General features: G+C 39.1%; 4 non-coding genes across 4 annotated transcripts; 1 reads left to right on the top strand and 3 right to left on the bottom strand.

Annotated features, from left to right (window-relative positions):
• Window positions 1-817: 817 nt before the first annotated feature.
• On the top strand, window positions 818-889 carry trnad-guc. Its single transcript has one exon. It is a non-coding gene; the product is annotated as a tRNA-Asp (tRNA).
• Window positions 890-6,483: 5,594 nt separating this feature from the next.
• Window positions 6,484-6,556, bottom strand: trnam-cau. Its single transcript has one exon. It is a non-coding gene; the product is annotated as a tRNA-Met (tRNA).
• Window positions 6,557-6,735: 179 nt separating this feature from the next.
• On the bottom strand, window positions 6,736-6,808 carry trnak-cuu. Its single transcript has one exon. It is a non-coding gene; the product is annotated as a tRNA-Lys (tRNA).
• A 305-nt stretch (window positions 6,809-7,113) lies between these two features.
• On the bottom strand, window positions 7,114-7,186 carry trnam-cau. Its single transcript has one exon. It is a non-coding gene; the product is annotated as a tRNA-Met (tRNA).
• Between the last annotated feature and the right edge of the window lie 2,501 nt (window positions 7,187-9,687).

The raw sequence follows: 9,687 nt of genomic DNA, 5'->3' as shown, positions 1-9,687 counted from the left end.
AAACAACAAATGAGTGTAACGCTCTTCGTCAGGGAAGAGTTCACTGAGAGTTTGCAGGCAAAGAAGAGTGTCGCACTGTTTTGTTCTTTTTTTCTGTCCAGGGGTTTGTTGAACCTGCCAACAAACTCCTGGACGTGACACCCAATGATAACTCTGTGCCCCACGTACCCAGAACCAATGAGCAATTCATGATTCATTGGCACAGCCAGCAGGTCTTCAGTGCATCTTGACATTTTGGTTGAAAGTCACAACACAAAGCACACAACCCGGTCTTCTTGCAGTGTCTGGATGGTGTGCTAGAAGGGGTGCCATTTGGAAATTCTGTTCTTCTGGTTGACCTGCCTTCGTATGTGGGAAACAACGGTCATCTGGACATGAGGGATTGAGAGGAATGGCCTCTGATATAATAATAATAATAATGACTCAGTACAGAAACAGTTGATACACAAGTCCTAACATAAGAGCAGTGAAGCAAACAAGATCTTTTTTGACATACTTTTCATAGACCATATAACCTGAAAACTCTGTGAAAGTTTTTACACGAAAAACAAAAAATAATGAATACTCGAGTAAATACTAAAAAACAAAAGGAATGTTGCATTGGCCAGAAATCAAATACAGGCCTCCCACATGGCAGGCAAGAATTCTACTACCGAACCACCAATGCTGTCACTGTCACAAGTTCTGGAAACTTTTTTTGTAAGGTATCGTTCACATTTTCACCTCAATGCAACTTGGGTCTAACTCCAGTATACATTTGAGATGACTGTGCTGTCTCAGGCATTACATAATGCAGAGAGCACTCCTATATGGAAACTCCTCGTTAGTATAGTGGTGAGTATCCCCGCCTGTCACGCGGGAGACCGGGGTTCAATTCCCCGACGGGGAGGAAGGAAAGTTTTTGTCCTCATGAAATCTTCCATCTAACCAATATAAATGGTCAAATGCAACACTTATGTTGGTATTATCATTAAAACTTCAAACATTAAACACCAATGTGTCCAATGTTTACAGTTCTGAGGCCACCGCATGCACACACAAAAAAAACCCCATGACATCACAAGCATTGTATTTAAAGAATTTTAACAAAGACCAACCAAACTTCTATTGTGAGGGTTGAGGTGGCAATGTGCATCTGAATCCAGAAGAACAAATAATCAGGTGTCATGAAAAACACAAAAGGGATCAAACAAGGAGGAAAGGCCTTAAGAAGAAACTCAGAAGCTCTATTCTTAGAGAACACCCAGAAATATGTGCTGATAAGATTGTATGCAGTAAAGTCAGGGACATACTTTAAGGAAAAATAGTAGTAAGACTTGAAATTATCCAAGTGTGGTTTGAAAACTGCACACTGGGTTCAGACCACAAACACACTGTTCCTGACACAGAGAAGTACAAAACTGCTTATTGGACTGCTTCAGAATCATCAGAGGATGCTGTGGACTATGATTTGTCTTGTATGAACTGTGTTGACTGTCTTTATGGAGAAATACTCTTCTAAATAAAGTTTAATGTCAGCTGAAAAAATAAGCAAGAATTAGCTGAGGGTTACATGATGGCGCTGTTGCATTCACTTTTTTAAATGTTTATTGGTCATGTGTCAGCATTAACTTGCTCTGAGTTTAAATTAGTTTTTACTTTTATAAGTTATCTAATTAACTTAAGTAATTAAAAAAAAAAAAGCAATATGTCAACCTATTAGCTTTAGTTTTTGATCGAACATGTTCTCATAGCTTCAGTCTGATTTCAATCGGCTGCTGTTTGTCCCACCTCTGAGGAGAGATGGTTCTCTTAGGGACCGTCAACAAATTACCAGGCTAATGAGCTTGGTCTGAACACCATCATATTTTAGATATATTTCAGGAGTATTTGTCAAAGCAGTACCATGTATCATAAGTTTTCTCAGCATATTTCTGCATGGTAATAAATCATGAATTTTCTCACCATTTAAAATCCAAAAGAACACGGTGGCACTTGCATTTCAAAAGTACTGTAACTTTCTTTTAACGCATCAAAGTTCATTCAAGGATTCAAGGTTCTTTGTCATTTGCACCACATGTGGTGGCAGGGTCCCAGTTACATCCAAAAAAAGTATTAAAACGTGTGTAAAAGGAAAAACAGTATTAAGGTTTAAGATATGAACTAAGAAAAACGTTAAGTAAAAACACACTAAGCACACACTTTTGTAGGGCTTCATCAGTCTGAGGAGACCCACGTAAACTGTTTTCCCCACTGATTAGTAATTACCACTATTTTATGCATATATCTTGCTCTTGGTCAAGAGTATCTTAAAAAGTACTTCGCTCTGATCTGTCTGTAGGCCATCTTCCTCACATGCGCCTTAACATATGGCGGAAAACCCGGTATTACGCAATACTGGTCACGTGTGTGGGAACATAGTCATTCGCATCACATGTGGTACATGAAGTTGGAACAAAATTGTGTACTCAAGGTCCCAGTTACACCCAAAAATAGCAAAAAAGTATAAAATATTTTTAAAAAATCCTGGTCCGAGGGCCTTTCTGGGTGGAGTTTGCATGTTCTCTCCGTGCATGTGTGGGTTTTCTTCAGGTACTCCAGTTTCCTCCCAAAGACTAAAATCATGAATGTTGGACTGATTGTAATTGTCTCTAGGTGTAAGTGAGACAGTGAATGGTTGTTTGTCTCTGTGTCTTTGTGATGGACTGGAGACCTGTCCATGGTGTCCCCCGTCTCTCGCACAGTGATGGTTGGATATGGGCACCATTGACTCCCATCACCCGAAAAGGAAGAAGTGGGTAAAGATAATTTATTTATTTATTTATTTAATTTTTAAACAGGAAAAGATTAAAAGAAATCGGGCCTGGCTCAGCATAATTGCTGTTTTACAGCAGGTTCCTGTTCTGCAGAACATAAATTAAGCACACAGATATTCAGCATCACACCTCATCAATAGACATACAGACACATCACATTACAAAACACAAGAACAGCAGCATTTACACGGCAGACACCTAACAGTGATTGCAAAAGAAGGAGTCTAACAGATGACGCACATGAGTCTTCTTAAAAAGTGCCAATGTTGAGATGGATTTCACATGTTGTGGAGTGTCATTCCATGCTTTGGTGTAAACATAGAAAAACGATCTCTGTCCATAACAGTTTTTAAAGGCTGGTAGTGGCAATTGTCCGCTTGTAGCAGCTCTAGTTGAGCGACCATTTCCACACTTGGATTTAGGGATCAAAGCAGAGAGAGCTACATTATTAATACCATAAAAAACCTGGAAATACAACTTAATACTGCTGTGTAGGACATAATTTTGAAAAGTTAAAGCATTTGAAGAAGAAAGAGCTGTACAGTGATGAGTCCAACCAGGGAGTTTGTTGTGGATTTTGTAGGCCCTGTTGTAGAGCCTAGCGATGGGTTTTAATATTTCATTAGTAGTGAGAGACCAGACAGGTAAACAGTACGACAGAGTTGAAAGTATTATGGCATGAAGATAAGTGTTGGAAACAGAAAATGTCAGATTTGATCTAATTTTGGAGTAAACATACATTTTTTGTTTCAGCTTAGTACATAAGGATTGCACATGATCATGATAAGTTAAATGAGAATCCAAAATAACTCCCAGATATTTATAAGTAGTGACAATAGAAAGAGGTTTGTTTAAAAAAGTAAGAGGATTTGATATAGTAAAATGTTTCCTAGGTGAGGAAAAATACATGCATACGTTTTTTTTTACATTAATCGTTAAGCGATTTTCTTGTAGCCAGAAATGAAATTGCTGAAGATCTGCATGTAACTGACTGTTGATAGAATCAGTATTTGAACCAGACAGGAAAAGAACAGTATCATCAGCGTACATTAAAATATTAGAGTGATTAAGTACTTTTGGAAGGTCATTTATGTAAAGTAAAAAAAGCAATGGTCCCAGTATACTACCCTGCGGGACTCCCACAGAGCATGGCAGTGATCGGGATATACAACTTCCATGTTTCACTACCTGACACCTGTCAGTTAAATAGGAAGAAAACATTTGTATTGCAGAAGAAGAAAGTTGAAAAGAAGTCAATTTTTGTAAGAGAGTATAATGATCGACTGTATCGAAGGCTTGGATGGATAAAGTACAAAAAAAGAAACGGTATACAAGGATCTAAGATATACTCTAACCAATTAATAATGTCATATAATAGGGTACATTAAACAGCAGCCTGAACTTGAGTCTGTTGTAAGCAGATGTGTAAGTGCTATGTGTTGTCATCATTGAATGTTCCCACACGATGGCGAGATTGGCTCTCTGCATTTGGCCCATCGCACCTGGGATGCACCCAATTGGAGCAGTGGGCAGCTATGTAAGTGCCCAGGGAGCAATGGAGATTGGATGTCTTGCTCAGAGACACCACAACATGTGGGAACGGCTGGGGATTGAGCCTGGGACTTTTGGGTCCCGCTTCAGCTGCCCTGCTTCTACCCCATCTCGGCCTCAAACCATAAAACCAGATAATCTCCCAAATTTTTGATGCGAGTTTAGTAACTCAGAGACACTTGTAAGGAGATCTGATATATATAAAAGCATGTTGTCTGCATGTAAAGAGACTTTGTGTTCTGTGCCTAGTCGATTTATCCCCTTCACTATGGAGTTCTACCTTAAAGCTATAGCCAATGGTTTTATTGCTAACACAAGTAAAAGTGGTGAGAGCGGGCACCCCTGTCTCGTCCTCCGCTGCAGTTTAAAATAGGAAGACATGAGTTGGTGTGGACCACCGCCATTGGGGGTATATATCAGCCTCACCCATGATATAAATTTGGGACCAAATTTAAATAACTGTAAAGTCTTAAAACGGTAATCCCACTCCACCCAGTCAAATGCTTTTTCCGCATCTAATGAAAGAAAGCCTTCATCACAGGTGTGCTCGAGTGGGCTGGGAGTGTACCATACGTCAAGTAACGGACCTAACATTGAAGAAAGCCTGACGGTTTTTAACAAACCTGGTCTGATCAGGCAAGACAATAGTGGGGACCACCTGCTCCAGTCTTTTGCTGGGACCTTTGCAAGAATTTTAATGTCAGTATTTAAAAGCGAAATGAGTCTAAATGAGCCTCAGGTCTGAGGGTCTTCAATCTTTCTTAGGTACTGTATCAGCAAGATTACTGCTTGGCGCATGAATAAAACGGCTTAAGGTAAGAAATCAGCAGTATGAATAATCAGCAGCACAGAAAAAGTGTCAAATCTTCAATTAAAGTGGCATTACAGTGCTTTTGTTTTGTTAGGGATTCATGAGTCTAACAGCTTCAGGGTAGAAGCTGTTCCTCAGTCTAGTGGTTCAACGCTCTGCAACCTCCTGCCTGAGGGGAGCGGGGCAAAGAGTGTGTGTGCTGGGTGAGTGGGGTCCTTCATGATCCAAACAGTCTAGAATAGAGCCCACTTTTCATTTCAGAGTCGCCAAATAGTTTTCCAGAACTTCCTCAAGGTCAACTAAAGGTACTTCTTCATGGCCTGTTGAAATTATTTCTTCACTCAAGTTTTTGCATCTGCAACCACAGAAGCTGCGGCCATTATGGCCACCCTGTCGGCATTCCTCCAGGACAGCCAAGACCTGTAGGCCTCTATTTTCAGCTTGATGGCCTCCATCACTGCTGGAGTCCACAAGCAATGCCACCACAACAGGCACCAGTGAACTTCAGGCCACAGCACCTCAAAGCTGCACTTACAATAGAAGCCCTGAACATGGCCCATCGGATTTCATATCCCGACTTCAGTCCGAGTCTCTCCCACAGAACAACTGTGCCAAGTCATGAAACTGTGCTTGCAGTCAACCTACTTTAAATATGGGGGGCAATATTATGGACAGAAACATGGGTGTGGCATGGGGTTCTCCTACTGTTGCAAACCTGTACTGGAGAAGGTAGAAAAGAGAGCTTTGCGTTTTTTGAAGAGACATCGTTGAGTCATTGGTTCAGGTATATTGATGATAGCTGGGTTAAAATTAACTCTAAGGAAGTCCAACATTTCATCATTATTTTGTCATCCACTCTGTGGATAAATACAGGTTTATAAGTTAATAATAATAATAATAAACTTTATTTCTATAGCACCTTCCAACAACGCCTTGCATTGACCAAGGTGCTTTACAAGATAAAACAAGTTCTCAGAAAAAGTTGCCAAGTTTATCTGGCACCCCTCCCTACGACTAGATCCAGCTTACCACCAGGTGGTAAGAAGTTGACATCTCTGACCCTTTCTTTCTTTACCTGAGTGTCCAAGACCTGCTGAGCATGCCAGCAAATCAAAGCGCTAGGTGGTTCTGGGTAAGTGAGGCACAGAGTTCTCAATGGGTGTCATGTCCAGGAATCTGTTGGATTTGCCAGCAATCTCTCAGCAAACTCTTCCCTGACGAAGAGCATCACACTTATTTGTTGTTTTCTGAAATCCATTACACCTAAATTTACCAACATTACTAAACTGAAACGTATTTGATTAAATAATTGAAAACGAAAACATCTGCCCCGTGTGAGGCTCGAACTCACGACCTTCAGATTATGAGACTGACGCGCTGCCTACTGCGCCAACGAGGCCTTCAAAATATACCACACACGCAATAAACAGGATAAAATATTTGACCACCCGTTGTAATCCAGCTTTTGTATGAATCATAGAACATTCAAAAGTAAATCGCAATTACTGTTTGTGATCCAAAACTTCATTACGCTTCATTAGGAAAAAAGAAATTCACAAAGATGAAAAAAAACGCTTGCGCCCAACGTGGGGCTCGAACCCACGACCCTGAGATTAAGAGTCTCATGCTCTACCGACTGAGCTAGCCGGGCTTAGCTCGTGTAGATCAGGGCTTTCTTTTAAACTTCAACACCCTGATGTTATCCACGAGTGTACGGTAGAATAAACACAAGAGGTAAACAGAAACATTTCTGTTAATGCAAAGACAAGTTGCGCAACAACAGTCTTTAGAGTACAAAACGACAACTTTAATGAAAATACTGAAACTACTAATGTCTGTAACAATATTTTGTTCTTGTCTGAAATCCATGCATCTAAATTACCTAGCAGATATTTGCTGACATCAAACTAAAACATATTTAATTTATAAACAAAAACAACTTTCGATCAAAAAGTCTGCCCCGTGTGAGGCTCGAACTCACGACCTTCAGATTATGAGACTGACGCGCTGCCTACTGCGCCAACGAGGCCTGAAGTACCGCTTCAAAAATTACATTTTTATGTTTACGCTCAACAACTTTAGAGACGGCGTAAAATTTGGTTTTATATGCCACCTATAAAGCTTCATAGCCAAATGCGACTTCACATCAACAATGAATTGCCAAAATGCTGTTTATGCATTCAGTTCTACGTTGTTTTGTCCTAGCTGCAGTTTATCATACTATCCAGTAGATGGCAGCAAAGTAATTGCCACAAACTGGCAATATTCCTTGTTTTTTTTTTACACTAAGTGTAAATAATTTGTGTTACATTTACAATTATCGTTAGCCGTTCTGGACAACATTGTCAGGAAATGCCACGCTAAAAATCATGTTTGTGTTGGACTGACCGAACATTGCAGACAATAAGACGTTTTGTCTAGTCAAAATAATTATTCTAGATATCTTCAACGTCATTCTGACTAGTCAAAATGTTCATTCAAAATACATTAAATAGAAATGCCGTCTACATGAAAAAAAATCTTGAATTCATTTTGAAGAAATCTTACAAGGAATTTTGACTAATCATAAGTACTGTTCTAGTATCTCTGAGTTAATTTTGCCTAGACATGGCATCAAGATATCTGCAATTTAATTTGCTCAAGTCAAATCCTTTGAGATATCTAAAACTACATTTAAGATATCTTGAATAATGATGTACTTCAAGATATCTTTCATTGTAATTAGTCACAACTAACAGCAAGATATCTTGAAAGCAAATAATGACTAGTCAAAATTAACTTAGAGATATCTAGAACTGTTTTTGTGACTAGTCCAATTTAATTTGAATATATCTTGAACCCTTAACAAAAAATTATACATTTGAAGCTTATTTTTGCAAGTATAATTTAAGTATATCAAGTATACTACACACCATACTTGTAGTGTACTAGAAGTATGATTTAATACTTATTTGGACTAAATTGGGACATTTTTATACAATTTTTAAGTATATCAAATAAATATTATAAAAAGTCAACTTCAAGTACACTTCCTCATTTTTAGTGTAAAATAAGTATACTTGTAGTACACTTAATAACTACTTTTTGCTAAGGGAATTGAAGTCTCCATACAACTTAATGGTAAATCTCACGTCATTTATAGTCAAAATGTAAATAGAGATATCTCAAATTAGTATTTTGACTAGTCAAACTATAACTAAAGATATCTTAAATAACTAATATAATCATTTTCAGATATCTGATTTTATGTTAAAATGGCCTGCCATACTACAGTACCTCTCCCTCAGTTCTTCCATGCATTTGGACAGGTAATGCGTAAATTCCACGATTTTGACCATTAAAGTGTTGAAATAATTCAGAAAACAGTTTGTCAAGTGGTCAAATGGATTTTCTCTTATCACTGTTAAGCCTTTCACTTGTGATGACAGGTGCAGCACAGCCTCACCTGCCTGCACATCACTGGTTCAAACATGGTGTTCATGATGGACAAACCGTGATTAGCACAGAAGTCCAATAACAGCAGGACTCGTGCTCCTCCATGTCACACTGTTGTTACCCACAATGACATTTAAGTCCACCAGCAGAATAAAGGAGTCGCCAGTTGGAGCACAGTCAAGCACCCCCACTAAAGACTACAAGTAGGCTGGATACTCTGAATTGCCATTCAGCGTGTAGGTGCAACCAACCTTCAGAGACCACCCCCCACACGAAGAAGCAGGGAAGCTATCCTCTCACCTACTGGGCAAAGCTCCAACACATACACACCAAGTCTGGGGGCTACAAGTAGACCCACACCCGCTTGGAACCTCTCACCATGGGCAACACCAAAGTGGAATAAGGTCCAGCCCCTCTCAAGGAGACTGTTCCAGAACTGGAGAAACAAAGAAAAAAAAAATAGCAGGTTTATCATATTTAATATATGTAATTTTAAGTAACGGGTTCTGATTTTGGTTCTTTTCTGCTAATTTTTTGGCGTCATATCTTTTTATCCTTTATCATGTTTCAACTTTTCATTTTGTTAGGTCTCAAATTTGTCATCTATGCTTTATGAGGCAGATCTTAGTTAAATAGTAAATAAAAAAAAAAACACATTTGGACCATGAATTGAAAGCAGTTTTTAATAATTTAATTCCACCATGCATAAAACATATCGAAAATACTTTACAGCGACGACAATGATAAAAATCAACTTTTTATGACGCTTAAAAAAAAGCAGGTGTCACAGATCACTGAGGTTCACAGGGTTAGTCTGATGCTAGTACAGTTGACAACATGACGTTTAGGTTAAAAGAAAAGCTGATGCGTCCTTCTTTGCGTACTTCTTTTCTACCTTTAGCCCAGCACGGATGCTCGCTGGGTCATCACAGGTTAAAAGGGCGACCCCCGACAAAAATGGGGGAAAATTTAAGTAAAGGGTCTAGGGGGGGGGGGGGGGGGGGGGAGCGAAAGGCATCCATTCTTCATGCTTTCAAATGGCACTAGTTTTAAAGAAATATGGCAATTACACTTCTTCATATCAGAAATTATTAT

This window comes from Nematolebias whitei, chromosome 23 (genome assembly GCF_014905685.2).
Source record: "Nematolebias whitei isolate Nwh7 chromosome 23, NemWhi1, whole genome shotgun sequence".
In the NCBI taxonomy this organism is placed as follows: domain Eukaryota; kingdom Metazoa; phylum Chordata; class Actinopteri; order Cyprinodontiformes; family Rivulidae; genus Nematolebias; species Nematolebias whitei.
The sequence above is the reverse complement of the archived record's forward strand: the minus strand, read 5'-3'. Positions and strand labels throughout refer to the sequence as shown.